This window comes from Miscanthus floridulus, chromosome 17 (assembly GCF_019320115.1).
Source record: "Miscanthus floridulus cultivar M001 chromosome 17, ASM1932011v1, whole genome shotgun sequence".
NCBI lineage: Eukaryota > Viridiplantae > Streptophyta > Magnoliopsida > Poales > Poaceae > Miscanthus > Miscanthus floridulus.
The window spans coordinates 88,490,456-88,511,963 of NC_089596.1; the positions used below are offsets into that span (position 1 = coordinate 88,490,456).

Genomic DNA, 21,508 nt, shown 5'->3' on the forward strand with positions numbered 1-21,508 from the left:
TTACAGTACCAAGCTTGGCACTTTGGCAGCGCGGCCGGCGCAGCGAGCAGCCAACCCGCTGCCGCCGACGGAGCCTCCCTCGCGGTTAACGATCCCGACGCATATCCCTGTCCTGTGCGCTCAGGCGGCAGCTCGTCTCCTGCGGCTGTGCCTGGGCCTTGCCTGCCGTGGCCCGCCATCACGGGAAAGCAGTGGCCATGCAGAGATTGTCAATTTTTTGTGTCTGCTCTCTGCTACATCGTCTCTCTGTTTGACAGTTTTGTGATTTGTGAATAGGTCTGACAAACTTAGCTAAAAAGTTCCAGTGGTGTAAGTACCAGTTTTAGTCCATTCAGTTTTTTCTCAAAACGAAATAAGCACTGTCTGGAAAACCTTTTCCGTTCAAAGAAAACACTACTCAAGCAGCACGACGAGTGGGGAACAGAAATCAACATGGAAACAAGAACGGAAGGAGAAATTAGGACCAAGTAGTAGCTACTTCACTGAATCCAGCGAGTCGATCAGTACAGAATTCTAGGGAAGGAGCTGGATAGCCCTTTTGTACATGGCTTAGCTTACAATTTTAAGCTAGTTTGGTAACTTATATATAACTTAATAAGAAGATAAACAATATTAACACGCTTAGGCGCTAACACTGCTGAAGATTAAAGGTATCCACTGGATCGAAGATCAAAGCTTCATGTGAAGAAGTCGGTGAACCGGTAACTGTGGTTCAAACTTCAGTTCCCACCTCATAATAGATGAAATGAAACGGGTTCAGGTAGCTTGCTGCGCGCCTGACACTGACAAGGACAATGACAAGGATGTGCCTCGAGTGTCCGGGCACTTCGGACAAGTTTATTTTGATGCCTTCATTCAGTGGGTAATGGAATGAACTTGTCCAGCACTTCTCTTATAAAAGAAAAAAGAACTTGTTCAGCACCAGTAGCAGAGCAATCTCCAAAACAACCAGCCACGGCACTAACAAATGGAACTTGTCCAGCACTTCTCTTAAAAGAAAAAGAGAACTTGTTCAGCACCAGTTGCAGAGCAATCTCCAAAACAACCAGTATTACCAGCCACGGCAGGAGACATGACCGTCCTAACAACTGGTTCACTTTTGCTAGTTGCCTGTTGTCCTGCTCCCTCATCTGCAAGTCTGAACGCTAAACCTGAAATGAACAGAACCAGCGGCAGCTATTGAACAGTTAGCCAGCAGATTGCAATGGTATAAAGTGGAACTGAAGGAGACTCAAAATGCGACACCAGAATACAGGTGACGAACTATGGTTAGGTTATGCTCCTTTTTGAGCTTTCAGCGTCTAGCTGTTTGACCAAACCACATTTCTTCCCAGTAGCCTAATGCCAATCATGCAACTGAGCAACCTGCAGTTCCCTCCACATTTTCGCATCCGGGCTTGGGACCGGCAAAGGCAGTGTTAAACCGCAAACAAACAAACAACAAATCAGGAAACACAAATAATAGCCAGGAAAAATAATCATGTTATCAGACATGTAACCGGTTTGTGCGCCAAACAAAGTAGCTATTCTTTTAGCATATAAACAAGGCATAGCTTATGAATGAGCATCGAGCACGTGTTATGACAAATTAATTGTGCAAAACAACAAAGAAGCAAGGAATACACTTTGAAAAAACCAATAAAACATTTAGTGGGAGCAATCAATAAGTAAACCTAGTCCAAATATATGTGAACTAATAATTTGATTAAACTGAGATTTTTCGTTTTAGCATCCCCATTTCTCAGCTGTCAGCACCAATAAATGCAGATAATGCAACACATGGACATGGTACATTATGTTCCAATACTATTGCCATCGCCTATGTTGCTTGTACCACTTTGCAAGGCAGGCAGTTGGGTTTCCAACCTAACCAAATGCAAGATAACCAATCCTAGTGCGAAGTTAACCTAACTACTCAACATACTAATTTGGAGATAATACAGAGTTACACAAACAGAACCAATTCCATCCTAGCTTGCATTCAAGTTGACCAAACACCAACATGTACAAATGACAAATGGAACCAACCATTAAGTTCACTAATCATTCAAGGGCAAGAAACCCAGTCGTAATGAATTCAAGCAAGCACTGAAGCTTCCACTGAGTTTTTATTGCTACAGTCCAATCCTAAAGATCTTCCACTTCAAACACTGCATATCATCACAACAGCCTGAATAATCTGAACCAGGATGACTCAACTTCAATCCAAACTTGTGAAACTGAACGTGAAATTGAAAATCCATGTATATAAGCATTACTGCTAGTCCATGACAGAAATGGCCAAACAGCAAGCAAACAGAAGACTCCAGTTCCATCCAAAGTACAGAGAAGCTTGCACTGCGTCACCAAGATGGGCATATAAGCTGGCATAGTCAAGGGCAACAATCATTCAGCCAAAAAAGTTTGTTCAGACAGATTTTCTTTGGGAGGAACAAAAAGCGCAACATCCTTTCTCGGTTTTGATCCACAGCAGATAAGATGCACCAGATGGAAGCCCAAAGTGAGGAAATTGCAGAACGAAGTTCAAAAAAAGGGAGGACCAATGTCACAAACAGCAGATTGGGTCCACATAAAATAGAGATGAAGGCATAAAGGATGCAGTAAAGGAAGTGCTCCGTTCATTCCAGGCAATCAATCTCATGATAACCAACAAAACTAAATAACAGTATCACATGAGATCAATCTCTCTTCAATTCCAGTTATTACAGCTCAAAAAAGAGTATAGTTAGTAAGTTGCCTTGGCTCACAATAAGACCTAAATTACTAAAAGGAACTGTGCAATATGACAAATTTAATAACGAATGCACATACTGGACTAGGGGTTATACCAAAGGAAGTAAAATCAGAAGCAAACCAGGAACTAAAAGTAGTAGTTAGTAAGTGGCTTTGCTCATAATAATAATAATATATAATACATAAATTACTGAAAAGAACTGTGCAATATGACGAATTTAATAGCAAATGCACATACTGAACGAGTAGGTGGACTAGGAGTTATACCAAATACCAAAGTTAGTAAAATCAGAAGCAAACCAGGAACTAGATTAAACATTAGTAGGGATCCTAACAGAGAGATTGGGAATTTGGGACCATAAAGAATATGATGACCACATATGCTCAAGTAAAATATCCTACTAGGAACCTATTGTTTCCAGAATCTGAATAATTTTGCTCAATGAAGGTATGCATGTCAAGCAAGAGTTCTTACTGGAAATCAACGCAAATAGTAGACGTGCACCATCAGATGAGGCATGTGGGTTAAGGACAGCTTCAAATAAAGTTTATGCAAAGGATTATTTATCACTGGAAGGAAGACTCCATAGGTGGAAACGTCTAGAACTCAGAAGGCCTAACCATCCATCCACATCTTAGCTCCAACTGCGGGAATCCAACCAAACATCCATCAACTTAAATCAGACAAGTGGATCCAAAAGGACCAGTATGAGCAAAGAGTATTAGGTGTAAACTCTGGTTAGATGGAAGAATATTGTAAGGTGTGCCTCATCACTCCTAACATCCAAGATTCCAAGCATTAACGCTCTCAAATAACTGGAAACCAAGCAAACAACCACCAATCCAAATCAAACAAGTGAACTGGAAAGTGATGTGCAGTCGATAATCATAATAGTAGTTAGCGCAAACTCTGAGCAGAGCATTATCTTGGTTGTGATCATGTGAATCATCTAACTAGCGCAGAGCATCCAAACAGCAGGTCAGTCCAAGTAACCAAGCTTTACATTAATGCACGCTATCCGGAAGTTCCCTGGTTAGCAAAAGTGAAGGTACCAGAATTCGAAACAGGCACATATTATGGTCAGGATCAGATTGAACTTGCAAATTGTAAGTGCAGAATCTACATTTACCAAAGAGCCCATCTACAATTTCTGTCTATTTTGGTTCTGGGATAGGCTTAAAAAACCTTCAAATCCAAGGCGGATCAAATGGCCAGTGGAACAGGGATGGGCTTTGGCGACAGCAACTATGGTTGGAAATTCTATCTCAGCTTCTGTGTGTCACATCTGCACAAACTTGAAAGAGTTACTGGTTGAAGGAAGTAACTGGATAGGACTGTTGATAGAAACGAAGAATTAGAAGCCTCCTTGTAATTTAGATTGTTGCAGCACAAAAGAACTCCTAGGCATCCTGCCATCCTTATAGTTTAAGTGGCTGGAAACATAAGGGACTACAGATCAAAACAGATGAAAAACTATTGTAGACCAAATAGACAGAAGCGAGGAGTGAGAAGTGAGAGGTCAAGCGTCACAAATTTTTTTCCCAATTTGTTATCTCCAATTGAGGAAAATCCACCTCCAATGTCCTCCTGCATCTCTAAAGGACACGAACACATACCACAACCAATTTGAGCTACATACAGTACCGAATAAATCCAGGGTCTCAAACCTTGCTTTACTATTACTATCAGCAATATCCATGGAGAGCCAGAATGTTACCCCCAACCATTCAGATCTGAAATCACTGAAAACAAGTGATGAAACTAACATAACCAGAATGATCATGCTCTAGACTCTGACCTGCCCCCAGTTTCAAATATCAGTTCTTTGCTACAGGGATTTCCAATTGCCAAACTCATCCTGCAACCACATGTAAAAGCGAGCACAAAAACATAGATAAAGCCAGACAAAGCATCCACAGATAGAAATCTCAAACCAAACATTTTGACTGTTGGACTACCAATTATTTCAGCTAATTGATCTGCGAAACAAAGAAATGCCAGCAGCACAATAATTAAAGCTTCGGTCAAAGCATAGCATGATAAAACCCATGCAAAAAAATATCAGAAGACCTGCAATAATGACCCCGATCATTATCTACTTTGAGGTAGAAGACACTGAACAAACACAATGAGAGTTGAGTTCAAGGTTGTAGGTTCGAGTAGATGCAGAGACTGGTTCCTTTTGTGCCCGTGCAAGTATATCACCTAGAGATCTGCAATCAGCGAGACCACCCTCTGGTAACTATCTATTTGATAGTGAGATGAGAACACTAAAACAGCATGAACATTCATCAAATAATGTGGGGATAGGGTAGCCTGATCAATCGCCGACAATTTCAGCTGCAAGTCCTATCTCTGTAGTAATGCCTCCCAAAACTGCAGATTTACTATCGAAGCATCAAAGGTAGCCTACGAGAAAATTCAATTTTCAAAGAACATTGACAGGAGAGGATTGTTATTGAACAAACACAGGGAACCCTGGACAGTTCAGAACTTATTGCTCATGCAGAAGCAGAATCAAACTCAGGGCCAATCCATCCATATAATCCAGTTGCTGGAGAAAACCACCAGCCCAAATACATAAGAAACAAGAAATTTAAGAGTACCAAATAGAAAGTGAGAGGTAGATATATCCAAACGATGTTCTCCAGATGCTACGAACTCGGAGTCCAGTCAAATCTTCAATCTACCTCCAAACCATCACCTTAGTTGCCTCTGCAGATCCAGCTAACAGAGTTTTTTCCGATTATGGACAATCAAGCTTATAATTAGTCCGGTGGCAATCTTCACACCACCATGATTGACATCAAAACAGCCATATAAACAAATAAAAAACAACGAACATAAGCAAACCTCCACCCTTCAACTAATCTCTCCATAACCAGCAAGGACCTTTCCTTTTGCATCTAGGAGGACAAACTTTCTCCCAAAACTGCAGATTTACTAACGAAGATCAAAGGCAGCCTATGAGGAAGGTCAATTTTCAAAGAACATTTGACAGGGGAGAGAGGACGGTTAGTGAACAAACACAGGGAATCCTGAACAGTTCCGAACTTCTGATTTCACAAGCAGAAGCATGATCAAACTCGCCTCCATCCCATCCTTCCATATAATCGAGTTGCTAACTCGCCTCCAACCCATCAATCCATATAATCAAGCTGCTGGAGAAAACCACCAGCCCCAATATAAGAAAAGAATTGCAACGGACAGAAATTTAAGAGTATGACGATGAATCAATAGAAGAGTGATAGGTAGATATATCCAAACGATCTTCTCCCGATGCTACGAACTCCAGTCCAGTCAACGCCTCAATCAACCTCCAAAACATCACCTCTGTTGCCTCTGCAGATCCAGCTAACAACATTTTTTTCCAATAAAGGACAATCAAGCTTGTAATTAGTCCGGTGGCAATCTTCACACCACCATGATGACACCAAAACAGCCATATACCAAATCAAAAACGAGGAATGAACCATAAGCAAACCTCCACCCTTCAACTAATCTCTCCATAACCAGCAAGGACCCTTCCTTCTGCATCTAAAGTAAAAGGAGGACAAACACCCAAAAGGCCACCAGCGAGATCAGCTAAAATAAGAATGGACCGAAGGTCTCGAATCCACCTTGTGTGCAGGCTACGATGGCAGTATCTGATGCCAAATCCACCTTGTGTGCAGGCTAAGATGGCACTATCTGATGCCAGAAGACCAGGAGACACTTGGGCCTGAAACCACCGAATCCATGTCCAAGTGACAAAACCAATGAACCGCCGGATCTGACAGAAGACTGACCTGCCTCCGTCTCCTCGCCACACGCCGCCATGACGAACTCCCAACACCCAATCCGATCCAATCCTGCAACCCACACCCTGAGAAGACGAAGACGAAACAGGATCGACACGAAAACTAGACGAATCGCAGGAAAGAATAAACCGCAAACCGAACAACCCGGCCAAACCAAACTCGGCTCAATCCCGGCGTCGCAAGGAACAACCCCGGCCAAACCAAACTCGGCTCGCTCCCTCCCGACGTCGCACGGAGGCGAAACGGCCCCAAGGAATCTGCGAGAGCACGGAGGCGCACTATATAGCAGCGAAACAAATCAACCGGAGAAGAAGAAACCGACCCCGCTTTAATCGAAACCGAAACGGAGAGAAGAAATGGAAAACGCAAACGCGCCGAGGCGACGAAGTGCAAGGCAGGACAGGCGAGGCGCTTGAACACCGACGCGAAGAGAGGAAAACCAGAGCGCGAGGGGAAGAGGTCGTCCGGTGGGCGCTATTTATGGGCGGGGAGAGGCGGTGGAGACGGAGTGGAGGGTCAGGGCCGCCTGGCGCCAGCCGGAGAGGAATCCGTGGCGGACACGGCTCTTTGGCGCCCCGCTGCGCTGCGCTGCGCTGGCGTGCGCAGGGACGTTGGCCTTGGCCGCCGGGCAAAGCAAGGGCAAAGCTGGGGTCGCGTCGTGCTCACACGAACGAGCGGACGGCGGCAAAGGGGGCCTGAATTGGTCGTAGCCGGTCGGTCGGTTCCGGGTGATTCGTGGTTGGCGACTTGTTGGCGTCTCGGCAACGCGGCGATTTTTTTGGGCGTTTCACGTGGTGGTGGCTTGTGGGAAGGCGCCGCGGACCGGGAAAGTTCTAGGCGCCTCGGGAGTTCCGTGGGTGGGTTACATGTGGTCCGTGGGTGGAGGTTTTTTTTTTTTTTTTTTAAGAAACAAACTTTATTAGCAGCAACGCGCTGCAATGTTTCACCCTGGGCATTCGGTCAGACCGAACTGATCGGTTCGGTTCCTCGGTTATTCGGTTAGTTTGGTCATCAGAAACCTAGGATCGATCGGTCTTTGCAAAAAACAAAGACCGAGGAAGTTCGGTCTCGGTTAGTTCGGTTCGGTCTCGGTCACGACTGAACTAACCGGACCTGAGTAGCAGCCACAAACAATAGCAGAATCTATAGCAATTTTCAACAGCATGCTTGCTATTTGAAGGCAAAAAAATAACAACACAATATATAAAACAAACCACACATTATTATGACAAGTTCTAGCACACAACTTTCTCAGTTCTCACAAATCACAATCACACATTACGAACGAAGTCTACAGAACTACGATCAGTTCGGTCACTTCGGTTAACCGACACATATGACCGAACTTCTATCGGTTACTTCGATTAGTTGGGAGCCAGGACCGAACTCATGACCGAACTTTTCGGTCTCGGTCATTTCGGTCTCGGTCTCGGTCTTTTCAGTTCGGTCTTCGGTCTTCAGTCTTCGGTCGATTAATTATGCCCAGAGTGAGCAATGTTGGTGAATAGATCTCCGATTACAGACTGCAAAGCTGTCTTAGTGGGACAGCTGTTAACATGATTTGCATTGTTACATAAAACTTGCAGTTGAGGCCTACCATACGGTAAAGATCTGAAAGCCTGATCAGCGAGTACAGGAGCTGTGGTATTCAGCTTTCTATTGATCTTGAAGATTTTGCCATTGCATCTGGAAGATGTGTTGATGAAGCTTTGTGTGTAGGTCTTGATACCGTTGGGTGGGTTACATGTGGGACGTGAGTCGTGACCCCACCGCTGGTTGCCGACCGTTGGCCTAATCCTGCGTTTTACACGTGCTGCTGGGCCATGATGTCTGTTAGTTCAAGAACGTGTCGCTGTAAGCCCCAGTTTGGCACGGCTCCTACAAACGCTCCGGCTCCGGCTCTTGCATGAAGCTTGAAAGGATCTAATAATATCTAGAGGATGGGGTGAATAGACGTATCTAAAAATTTACTATAAATACAAAGTTTAAATTTGTTAGCCACTGTCGAAAGTCATGATAGTTTGGGTCGGAACTTCTGACGTCGTTAGAAGTCTCGGCGCAAACTGTCAGAAGTCCCGACACCGACGTAAACTACAAAAGCAGTGTAAAATTTAACTTTGTAGATAAATAATCTTACAACCCCATTTTCTAGTGGTTAGATGAAGATGTTGGGTCACTCCCTTGACGCCGAAATGCCTCCAATTCGTAATCGACTCCAAACCTTAAGAAGAAGCTTGAGAGAGAGAAACAAATACAAATAGTTTCGAGCAAATCACAACAACAACAAGCACGCGGGACACGAGAATTTATCCCGAGATTCGGCAACCCCACAAAGGAGCTCCTACGTCCTCCTTGTTGAGGTGACCACTAAGGTCGGAGTCTCTTTCACCTCATTGCCTCACTCAAAGAAACCACAAATGTCACTTGAGTTTCTCCACTAGAAATCAAAGGTAATACAAACTTTTCAAAGCTCTTCCACAAGTTGAAAGCTCTTGGGCGACGCCTAGCCGGCTAGGGGCAAAGCCCCAAGAGTAAAGAATACAAATCTAACCGGCTTGATGAAAAAATCAAGTGCTCAAGCTTGCTAGATGATTTTCTCAATCCACTCTCTCTTTACTCAAAACCTTGGAGGAATCGAAGTTGGGAGCAAAGGGGAGATGTGAGGAGAGCCTTGAATGCTTGGGAGCTGTTCTGGACAGAGTTGGGTCGCAATGAATGAGTGAGTAACGGTTAGAAGAGAGGAGAGAGCTATTTATACTTATAGGAAAAATCCAACCGTTCAAATCTACGTCAGAAATTTCGACGCAGATCTCAGGACTTTCGACCTCTATAGAAATCACTGTAGAAAGCAAGAGCTAGGTCACTGTGAACACGTCAACGTCAGGAGTTATGACGTATGTCGGGAGTTTCGACGGCTGGTACTATGGGTAGGACAAGTGACCAAGCGTCGGGACCGTCGGCCAAAGCTGAGACTTCCGACCGTCAGGAGTTCCAACTCACGTCGGGACTTTCGACGTTTGAATCACCAAGCAGACTAAGTCACTGGGCACCAGGACTTTCGACATCTTAAGTCACCAAAAAATATTCTACGTACTCATGAAGTACTAGAGTGCTTATCAATAGAATATCGTCGGCAATCCTCCGAGGGGTATCCCACGAAGGTAGATTGATCGGCAGAGATGTGTGTGATCAAGAACAAAAAGGCAACAGAGACACACGAGTTAGACAGGTTCAGGCCGTTAGTATGACGTAATACCCTACTCTTGTGGTCTGTTGAATTGTATTGGCTATCGTATGATATTGCATGTGTTTGGAGGGGGTCCCTGCCCACCTTATATAGTCTTGGGGGTAGGGTTACAAGTCGGTTAGATCTAGGAGATAACCAGAAAGTAATAACAGATTACATGAATCATAGGATCATACGTATCCTAACAGATCTCATAGTATCTTTAGGATATCTTCCCGGTGTCTTACAGGACACGCCAAGCGGCGTTGTGCTCCGTAAGGCTTCGTCTTGTGGGCTGGGCTGCCCCATGGGTATCTGGGGTCGTACCCCCCACAGTGCCTCTCTTTTGATTTTATTTTAATACTTGAGCACTCTATCTTTCTCAGACCACCTAATTTGCATCCCTCTTTATAGTATGGCAAACCTAAACTCAAAAGCATAAAATCTAAACTAGGAGAGCATTTGAGTTCGTCTGCCTTTTATACTTCAAGAATTGAGGGTCACCTTTTTCATCCAACACAACTCTTTAAATCTTTTATGGGACTAAAGCTGCAATGTATTTCTCATAGATGCTCACTAGTCCCTAAATTGGATGTTATCAATACACTAAAACCCACAATGGGAACAAATGCACTTTTAATCTCTCCCTTTTTGGTAATTGATGACAACCAACTTAGGCTTATATAAGATAAAAAGAATTTAAAGCTTTTGAACCCCAAAATTTGTGAAGAAGTCCCCCTTAACATATGCATTTGATTTGAATTCCAAATGCGATAATCAATCATCATTTGCATATGTCAAGTGAAAAGAGCCCTCCCTAAATTTTACAATCCATGGGGTACCTAAACTAAGTGTGTGAAACATATTGATGGTGCCATACTCCTAGGATTCTCGACTACCGGATATGATGGCTACCGAATCTGTACTGAAGAAGGCCCGAAGGTTCATGACTCACCTATTCAAGGAAGGATATCTGAAGATCACGCCAAGATTCCGACTAGGGCACGACTATGTAACTTATAGGGCAAGTAGGCCTCGGATATAAATAGCTAGCCATCCACCCTGTTGTAATAATTGAAATTTTCATAGGCATAGCCCTTTGTAACATGTCATCTCGCCATCTCGATGAGATCGCAATATAAACAAGTAGCTGCTAGACGTAGGGCTGTTACTCGCTTCCCGAGGGCCTGAATCAGGATAAATCTTGTGTCCTGACTGTGCTTACTCTTTGCACCAAGCGAGTTCCTCCAAGAACCGAATATATGCTGGTAAAAAACACCGATAGAGGCGCGACAGGTAGGGGGATTGTGTAACACCCTCGGTGTTACACAGTGAATCACTTGCTAAAACATGTCATGAGCATCATACTTAAGTGATATTACATATGGTGTGATGGATAGGCAAAGCATTGTAACTTAAACGAGTCATAAAAATGTAAAATGAAAAGTTAATTCACGATTTATAAAGTTAGCAAGTAGAGATGTTAACTAATTTTTATTGAACAAAAATACTATAAAACATATAGGTGACGTCTAAATAAAGTTTGAAGTACAAACTTTGTAGATGACAATGAAACTTTGCCTTTCAAGAATATGGGTTGTTAATTAGTACTTTTAGGAGCTTAGAATTTGAATTAGAAATTCAAGTCAGCCTTAGCTTTAAATTCTTCTAAGTCTAAAAGTTGGTAGTGTCAATGTTACTTTGGCAATTTAATTCTAAAAATTGGATTAAACATTAGTATTATGTTTTTCCTTAGTGGGTTGCATCAAAGTGAGTACTTTTCAACGGTATAGGGGTTGGTTTAGTTGGTATATGTTTTGATCATCAATTAATTGATACAAAAAGTTAGAAAAATGATGTTTGGACAGCTAGTCTAGGGTCTTGGGCGCCGGTTGGCAGCACCAACTTGGCATGCCCATATTTTCTTCTCTAGTCTACCTTGGTCTGAGTATTTTGCTCCATCTAGTAGCCTTAGGTACCATCTTCAGCTTGGTCGAGTTGGTTGGGTCATAACCGAGCTAGATGGGTCGTAGTTGAAGCTTTAAAATTCATGCATGTCACAGTTCGAGCGGTCTGGCGCCGTGGGCGCGGTCATCGCGTGGTCACCCCGCACTGTGCACTTGGTCACGTCTTACGCGCCGTGGTATCGCATTGGGTCAGTCGAGCCGCCTTTGTTTGGCCGAGGTCGGTCGTAGTGGGCCACTAACCTCATCCCATGCCCATTGCCCTGCCTCGCATTGTTGCCTTGATGCCACGTCGCAGCGCAGTAGCTACCGCTGTTGTCACATCACTGTACTGTGTTGATGATGCTGCTGCCCTCATGGTCTCACATTGTGATGCTGCTGACTGTCGTGTCTTCGAGCACGTGGGTTTGCCCCTTGTTGTCCCATGTCGTCGCCTTGCCATTAACGGTGCTGCGGCCGCGCATGCCACGCTACCCCACCGCCTACACGCACATGTTTTGGTTTTGGCTCCTGAGCATGTGTCGCACTGGTAGTGTTAGTGTTTCGAGTAAACACCAATGAGTAAATTTATATTATTGTGTATTTGGCCCGGATAGTATGCTAAAAAGATATAAGGTTTATATTGGTTCGGATAGAATGTCCCTACATCCAGTTCATGGTTGTTGCTCATGTTATTTGCACTAAAAAATTCATAGTAGGGGGTACAAACTGGCAAGAGATGGATAGGTCCCAAGTCTCTGATGGAAAGGTCAAATAAGTGCTAAGAGCTTGGGTGTTGCTTAGTTGTGTGGTGTGATGTGTGTGTAATCGATCGGTCTCTTTAGAGGGGTGCCCTGCCTTCCCTTTTATAGACCAAGGGGAAGCAGGGATTACAGATGGGAAAAAGAAGAAAAACCAGAGGCGAAGGTTCTTCAAAGGTGCCGGGTCTTCTTTTTCCTCTGAGCGAGCCCTCCTAACACGGTAGACGGTGCTAGGGATAGCTCCATGCTGGGTGCATGTCCACTGATCCTGATAGGGCTGTGCTCTGGTTTTGTTAGCAAGTGGTCATGTCCCATCCCTCCCAGGCGGGTGGCGCGATAGACCAGGGCGCTGAACTACAACCCTACGGGGAGCAGACGGCTCAGTGACCCCACGTCCATTACTGTAGATGATGTGAGTTTCCTCCTAGACCATAGTGGTTGTCATATGCTTCCGTTAGGATCTGTGCCCGAGGGCAAATGCCTGTGCCCATAACACTTTTGGACAAATGTCGGCGCCCACGACACTATTTAGGCTTCTGACATGCCCGAAAGGGCTTAAAGCGTATGTCCTATCATATCCTGATGGTACTTTCCTGCAGGTATGCAGGGTATGGTCCTTGGTATTGCGGTTGACTTGAGTGCCCTGTCTTATTCGTGTGCGTAGTTATGAAGGAGCAACATGCAGTCGTCGGGCAAGGTGGAGTCTACCCTCAAACATCGGGCGAGGCAGAGTCAACCCTAGGACATCAGGCAAGTTGAAGCCAGCCCCCAGATGTCGAGCAAGGCATAGCCAGCCCCCGGACATCGAGCGAGGTAGAGCTAGCCCTCGGACATCGGGCAAGGCAGAGCCAGCCCTAGGACATTGGGCGAGGCAGAGCCTACCCTTGGATGTCGAGCAAGGTGGAGCTAGCCCCCGGATGTCGGGTGAGGCAGAGCTAGCCCTTGGACATTGGGCGAGGCAAAGCCTGCCCCCAGACATCGAGCGAGGCAGAGCCACCCCCTAGACGTCGGGCGAGGTAGAGTGTCGACGAAATATGGTCGGTAGTCTACCTAGGGGTATGCCCAAGGTAGTAGATTATCGGCAGACAGATGCGCAAGCCCCAAACAAGACGGTGACGCAAGACAGACACGAGGTTTTATCCAGGTTCGGCCACCAAGAAGGCGTAATACCTACGTCCTGCGTCTGATTTGTATTGCTGTATGTCAATGAGAGATGTTTTTTAGAGGGGTCCCCTGCCCGCCTTATATAGTCCGGGGGGCAGGGTTACAGATCTGGAAACTAATCCTAGTCAATTACAATTGCCATATGTGGCTGGATAAAGATTCCTATTCTAACCGACCAGGATCCTGCTTGGTCGCCAAATCTATCTTGATTCCTTGTGCGGGACTCCGATCAGGTTAACTGGGCCGCACGTCGTCTTTCCGGTGGACTGAACCCATCGATCCGGGCCAGCCCAAGCTTAGCCGTAAGGGTATAGGGGTTAATACCCCCACAGCTAGTCCCCGAGCATCATGTATTATGCTGCGACACGCCATTTTAACCTTCTTCGACAAGCGAGGCTTGAATCCTTGACGCCTCCGACCACCGTCATCACCGGAGAAGTAGGTTGTCCGAAGAATGTATGGTGCTCTTAAGAAAAAAGAAAAAGATTTCTGTCCTGAGAAGTGTGCCCACTTGTATTTCTGATAAGAAATGTAAGTGGTCTTGAAGCATAGCGTCCTTGAACATCAGAAGCGTAGGGGTCAAAAAACAAACACATTCACCGCAAGGTGAAGTGTGCCCACTTAGTCCCCGAGCCTGGTAGTAGGTGACGTAGGCACGTGGTGCCAGGGTCTAAAAAAGAAATTCTGCTAAAGTTAAGAATCCAATTGCCGTACAGGCAAAACAAGACACACCGGCAGGTGCATCGCACCGACGTAGTCCCCGAGCTTGCTGGAAGGCGAAGTATGAGCCTTGTAGCAAGGTCTAAATAAATGTCTCTCAACTGTATGTGAGTACAAATCACATGTAGCCGAGGAGAGCAAAACTATAAGAAGTGGTCGGGAGAGTCCCCGAGCACGGCGGTGGTCATAGTAGTTCCTGAATATGGTAATGGTCGGAGCAGTCCCCGGGCACGACCGTGGTCGGAGCAGTCCCCGAGCACAAAAGTGGTCTAGGCAGTATCAAGCATAGTAGTGGTCTGGGCAGTCCCCGAGCACAGTAGTGGTCTGGGCAGTTCCACGATCACTTGCGCTGCTTGTATTAGTATTTGGTGTACTTATTTTTCTCTATTCTTTTCCAAGTCCAGTCTGACACGTCTGGTCAAAAAAGTAAATAGGTATAGTATGTCATTCTGTCTTTTTTTTTTTTGCAAACAGTCGGTTGACACCTGTATTGAGGTGTGTCAGTGTGGGCCCTCTTACACCATCGACAAAAAGGCGCGTACACTGTTAACGAAGGAGCGCATTTATTGGCGCAGATTTCGAGGTTGTGTGAACAACCGTCTGCGACGCGTGCGCACGACTCCCAATATTCTCGGGCGAACGAAACGACGGTGCTCTTTGTTTTATATAATGTAGATCTGGTAAGTTACTCACACCGTTCCCCATTGTCATCCGCCGCCACAACCTTCTTCTTCTTCCTACCGAAACCCTATTCCCCCAAAAATCATCGCCAATCCCCTCGGTCTCCCGCATCCACCCACTTAGTAAGGACGAACTAATGGCGAAGAGAGACGCCCAGAAGAAAGGCGGGGTCATGGCGAAGGAATGGTGGAAGTCGCGGAGCAATGAGCAGACCATCGAGGACCTCGTCGCCATGGGAGTGCTCCACAACAAGGCACTTGCGGGATGGCGTGCGCCGGAAGGAGAAAGCTTCCCCGATCCACAACCAGGTGAGATTGTGGTCTTTGAAGACTTCTTCAAATGGGGTTTTGGGATTCCAGTGCACCCTTTCCTTCAGGGTCTCTGCTTGTACTACGAGATTGGGATTTGCAATCTGCATCCCAACTCGATTCTTCTTGTCTCCACCTTCATCCATCTCTACGAGGCTTATGGTGGCTTCCAGCCCCATTTCGACCTCTTTCGCCACCTATTCTATCTTCGAAAGAAAGGGAGCGGTGGCTCGAAGATCGCCGGAGGCATCTACCTGAACCTGCGTGACGGCATGAAGGCTCAATACCTGCACTGCCCCTGGAACACCTCATTGGATGAGTGGTACAAGAAGTGGTTCTACATCCGTGAAGAGCCGAACACCATCACTCTGTGCAATGTGGGGCTGATTCCAGAGAAGAAGAGTAGCTGGTCGGAGAAGCCCAAGAACTTGGAGCAGATCGCCGAACTGCTCGGGATGATCCCGTGGGGAAGGCTTGATGGCCCGAGCGTGGTCGGCAACTTCATCAGCCGAAGAATTTAGCCCTGCCAGAAAAGGATTCATCCTGGCTTCGAGTACCAAGGAGGCGCTGATCCAACGAGGACCAGGAAGGAGCCACTCGACAAGATGGAGATCAAGGCTAGGATTGGAGAGCTGTTCAACCTGGCCGATCCCAATTATGTTGCACTGAACGCCATCGAGAACGCCTTCAAGCTGGCTCGACCTCCCCCAAAGGTAAATGACGCCTCCTTTTAACTGTAGAGTCATGTTGTATCAAGAAAATAACTGTCTTTTCCTTCATTTTGTGTCTCAGTGTAATGGCCGTGACCGGGCAGAAGTGTTCGTGTCGCCTCCCCCCGGTGTAGAATGGCCACAAGCTACCGGCCCAGCCGCCCAGACCAGCGCCAGGACCGACGACGTTCACTGGGCGGTTCTCAAGACCGTAGAGGACGCCTCGACCAGAGCCACTAGCAAGCATCCGGTTGCCAACAAACGACGTCAAGCCATCTTCCCCCTGTCGGATGACGAAGCAGAGGATGCGGACATCTTCCGGCTCGTCCCCCGAAAGAGGAGAAGGCAGGTGGGACCGACGGAGCAGGGTGGCTCCTCTGGGCCCGCAGTTGTCACAGCACCGACCACTACGACACAGAGGACAGGTGAAGGAAACATGCCACATCATACTCCGACGCCCGTACCGGAGGCTGAAAAAGTCCCGGTGGAAACTGCCGAAGAAGCGAAGCAGGGGCGGTCGAGGAGACGTTCCTTCGCCACATCCTTCCGCAAGTCGAAACTGTAAGTATCTATGTTTTTTATGTAAGCTTGCATTTTGCATTGGATGCTATTATCTTCTGAATTTGTCTCTGAATGCATTAGATCGGCATCCACCGAAGGCCCCGACCAGCTAGCTGGGTGCGGAACGTCCACACCAACAATGGCGGGACAAACTGCCCAGCACCCAGCCGTGGAGGAGCCCATGACAGGGACTCCGCCTGGGCCTCAGCAGGCGGAGGACCAGACGCCAGTCCCCGAGCAGCTGGTCAAGAAGACAACTGAGCAGAATACAAGTGCTCCAAGCACGAACCCTACTGAGGCGGATACCACGGCGCCAAGGGAGCTGGATCTAGCCGAGGGGCAGCAGCCAGAAGTTGCCCAGAACATGGTTGCCGACGCGACGGCTCGTGGGAAAGCCCTGGTGGTCGTGGAGTCTGCGAACTCCAGACCAGTGCCGCCTCCTGAACAGGAGGCTGAAGAGGAAGAAGTGGAAGAAGTCCTGGGCCGTCCCCAAGATAGGCGACAACATGTATATGTGTCGCGCTATCGGAACGACGAATGGGTCATGCACGAGGAAATCCCAGAGGTCGAAGAGACCTTAAGAGTCGAACGGGCGGCCAAGCGTCTGGTGATGAAAGTCCAAGTATATTTGGCTTGAGTTTTTTGACCCTGTTGTGTAGTCGAACCGTCTGACATAGCTTATCTGAATGCAGGACTTGATGAAAACTGCAAGATACCAAAAAAGGTGCTTCGACCAGATAGAAGGAATCACGACGACCAATAAGGAGCTGACGGCTGAAGTGGAACGCCTACGGCACCAACTTGAAGCCGCCGACCAGGAGAGGATAGACCGAGAAGCACAGAACCAAAACCTGGTCGGCCAGCTCAAAAACAAAGAGCGGGAGAGAACAGGTAAGTTTTCACCGTATCATAGCAAGTGCGGGACTTGTGTTATTATGTTCTTGGCAGTAATAGCTGTAATGCAGGTTTAGAAGCTGAAGTGACCCGCCTCCAGGGGGAGAACAGTCGTGTGCTTGCAGAATGTGGTCGCCTAAAGGAGGACAACGAGAAACTGGCACGCAGCCAGTCGGAACTCCAAGACCACACTAACAGAATGAAGGACGACCTGAAAAGTAAGCACTCCTGACCACCTTTCTCATTCTATTGCCCACCTTGCCTTGTCATGTCATCACGTTTGATGTCTTGTACTGCTTTCAGTTTTGAAAGTCAATGCCAAGAGGCACCTGGAGGCCGTGATCAAGGAGCGTGACGACTGGAGAGCACAATGCCTTAAGGCCACCGAGGAGTGGGACACGTGGAACAAGCGGTGCCAAGAAATGGCAACTGGCATTGTGCCTGTCCTCGACCTTATTGACCCGACGCTCACAGAGGAAGAGCTAAGGACGCCCCAGCTCGGACTGGTCGAGAGATGCAAGCAAGCATGGGGATGGTTCCAAGACTTCGTAAAGGAGGTGGGTGAGTACACGGGTGCCCATGTGCTAAGCATGGTGCGTGCTCACTACCCCCTGATCGATCTCAAACGCTTGGAGGCTGGGTACCCGAAGGAGATAGACCCAGACAAGGCCGAAGAGCTTCGGACGGCCCAGCTAGATTTGTCGTCGAAGATAATTGGCGATATTAACCTGTGCGGAGGTGGGACAGCACCTATGCAGGGTATGCCATCGACAAGCCAGCTGGAAATGCCATCAGCTGCAAGCCAACCGACGAAGCCTGCGGTCTCGACCAGCCAGGCACCGGCGGGGCCATCCCCTTTAGCTTGACTAGCTCAAGAGTCCTCGAGACTCGAGTAGGGTATCAGAGGCGGCGAGCAGTAAATGCCATGCGCCCCGACCAGCCAATGTAATAGGCTTAGAGCTATAGAAGGAGGACATAGTTGTGTTATTGTAAACTTGAGCCTTTTCAGGCAAGCTTGTAATAACGTAATTGTATATCATTATAAGCTTGTTTGTTTTATACAAAACGTACTTTAAGCTTGAAATTTTTTGTTGGTGTAACTAAGTGGGAACGTGTTAACATTCTGTTTAGTTGTACCGTTTTGCTCGACACGTCATCCTGAAAAGTTTGTGCGGCCCTAGTCTGGCATGTGGTCGGAGTGTGAGGTACTATGACCTGTGCACATGTGGACGCAGACAAGTCAAACCAGGGGGGACCTGCCGATCACCCGCAACGTAGAGAGCGGATCCCGTGCACGCGTTGGGAGAAACCGAAGACAGGGCCTGCTCCGAAAACCGTAGAAGGAGTGGTGGTCGGCTTGTACTGGCTTAAGTTAGAATAACCATAAAATTCGGAGTGACACATTAGAGTGGTCGGAGAAATCATAGTTGCTTTAGTAAAGTAAATCGAAAATACAAGTAGAGTACATATCTCAGTAGTTAAGCATAGAAACGTCTAAGCTTGTCGATGTGCCATGAGTTCGGTACGTCCGTGCCGTCCAGATGAGCTAACCTATAAGACGTTGGACGTGTGACTTCCTTGATCATGAAGGGTCCCTCCCATGGGGTTGCGAGTTTGTGGACACCAGCCTGGTTCATCTTCCACTTCAGGACTAAGTCTCCGACCACGAAGAAACGCTCTTTAACGTTCTTGTTGTAGTACCTGCGCAAAACAGCAAGGTATTTGGCCGTGTGTACGCAAGAGTCAAGCCTTTTCTCTTCTGCGCTGTTGACTTCTAGCTCCCGTACTTCATTGACCTTGCCTTCGTCGAAGTTCTCTACCCATGCTGATCTGAAAGCTATATCTGGTGGGAGGACTGCCTCAGCGCCGTAAACCATAAAGTATGGTGAGACGCCGGTGTTACGACTGGGCTGAGTTTGGAGGCCCCAGACCACGGCTGGTAACTCCTTGAGCCATCTTCCAGGAGCTTTATCGTTTTCTCTGTACATCCTCTTCTTCAATGCGTCCAAGATCATGCCATTTGCCCGCTCGACTTGTCCATTAGCTCTAGGATGCGCCACCGAGATGTATTTTACAACTATGCTCCTTTCATCGTAGAAGTCCCAAAAGGCGTTCCCGGTGAACTGAGTACACAGATCAGTAATGATGCTGTTGGGCACGCCGAAACGGTGGATGACCTGGTTGAGAAATGTGATAGCTTTCTCTAAGGATGCCTGTACCAGAGGCATGTATTCTATCCACTTAGAAAACTTATCAATTAGCACAAAGACGCATGTAAATTTCCCAGGAGCTGGTTTGAAAGGCCCGATCATGTCCAGTCCCCAGCATGCAAAGGGCCAAGAGGCTGGAATCGTCTGGATCTCATGTGCTGGTACATGGATTCTCTTGGAGAAGAACTGACAACCCTCATAGCGGCGGACTAGCTTCTCTGCGTCGGCCACTGCTGACAGCCAATAGAACCCTGCTCGAAAAGCCTTACCGACCAGTGTTCTTGAGGCCGCGTGGTTGCCGCAGGAGCCAGAGTGGATTTGGTCTAGGAGATGCTCGCCTTCCTCCTGGGTTATACACTTCATCAAGATTTCCTCCTTAGCGTTTTTGCGCCATAACTTGCCATCGACGAGCAGATACTGCTTACTACGACGCATCAGGCGCTCATTTTCTGTTCGATCGATATAACCGCTACCATCTGTCAAGTACTTGATGAAAGGCGTTCGCCAGTCCGGCTCATGAGTGGTCGGAAGCGGCTCGGTTGTGCTCAGCGCCGGAACCGTAGCCACTAATTGCTGGTCTGAAACTTTGTCGGTCGTTGAATCTTCGTCTTCAATGGAAGGCGTGAGCAGGTCTTGGACGAATACGCCATGTGGGATTTTGGCTCGGGATGATCCTAACTTTGACAATGCATCCGCTGCCTGGTTCTTGTCCTGGACCACGTGTATGTACTCGATGCCATAGAACCTGCCTTCCAGCTTTCTTATCGATTTGCAATATGCGTCCATCTTTTCACTGGTCGTGTCCCAGTCCTTGTTGAGTTGGTTGATGACCAGAGCCGAATCTCCATAGACATAGAGACGTTTAACTCCAAGCTCAACCGCAATGCGTAGACCATGTAGGCATGCTTCATACTCGGCGGCATTATTAGATGCTGGGAAATAAATCCTGAGGACGTACCGGAGCTGCTCCTTGGATGGTGACACGAAAAGAACTCCTGCTCCCGCACCGTCAATGTTGAGAGAACCGTCGAAGTACATCGTCCAATATTCGTCGGATCCCGGAGAGGCAGGCGTGCTTAAGTCTGTCCACTCGACGATGAAATCGACGAGTGCCTGGGACTTGATTGTAGTACGGCTTGCAAATTCCAAGGAAAAGGGGCATAGCTCCATTGCCCATTTGACGATGTGCCCATTCGCATCCTTATTGCGAATGATGTCCCCCAAAGGATACTCGGTCATGACCACCACACGATATCCGTCGAAGTAATGTCTCAACTTTCGGGATGTTATCAGTATGGCGTAGAGCAGTTTCTGAATCTGTGGGTACCTGGTCTTGGATTCATTGAGTACCTCACTAATGAAATAAATTGGCCGCTGTACCTTGTAGGCGTGGCCCGGCTCGTCGCGCTCGACCACCATTGTAGTGGAAACCACCCGATCGGTTGCCGCAATGTAAAGTAGGAGAGTTTCGTCTTCTCTGGGAGCAGTAAGTACCGGAGGTGACGTGAGGTATTGTTTCAGCTGCGTGAAGGCAGCGTCTGCTTCCTCCGACCACTCAAACTTCTCGAACGCTTTGAGCAGTTTGAAAAACGGTAGTCCTTTTTCTCCTAATCTTGATATGAAACGGCTTAGAGCAGCCATGCAGCCGATAAGCTTCTGGACATCCTTCACTTTTTTTGGGGGCTTCATGTCTAAGACAGCTTTGACTTTCTCCGGGTTAGGGCGTATGCCGTCGTAACTGACGACGTTGCCGAGCAATATGCCAGAAGGGACACCAAAGATGCACTTCTTTGGGT

General features: G+C 47.2%; 2 long non-coding RNA genes across 3 annotated transcripts; both read right to left on the reverse strand.

The window, feature by feature from the left end:
• Positions 1–447: 447 nt before the first annotated feature.
• On the reverse strand, positions 448–1,419 carry LOC136517545 (uncharacterized). Of its 2 annotated transcripts, none has more exons than XR_010774299.1 (2): positions 1,246–1,419; positions 448–1,151 (listed from the first exon to the last, which is right to left on the reverse strand). It is a non-coding gene; the product is annotated as an uncharacterized lncRNA (long non-coding RNA). The 2 variants fall into 2 exon arrangements; XR_010774300.1 differs by having other exon boundaries at positions 448–1,176.
• Positions 1,420–1,793: 374 nt separating this feature from the next.
• Positions 1,794–7,193, reverse strand: LOC136517544 (uncharacterized). Its single transcript, XR_010774298.1, has 2 exons — positions 3,209–7,193; positions 1,794–2,363 (listed from the first exon to the last, which is right to left on the reverse strand). It is a non-coding gene; the product is annotated as an uncharacterized lncRNA (long non-coding RNA).
• Positions 7,194–21,508: the final 14,315 nt, after the last annotated feature.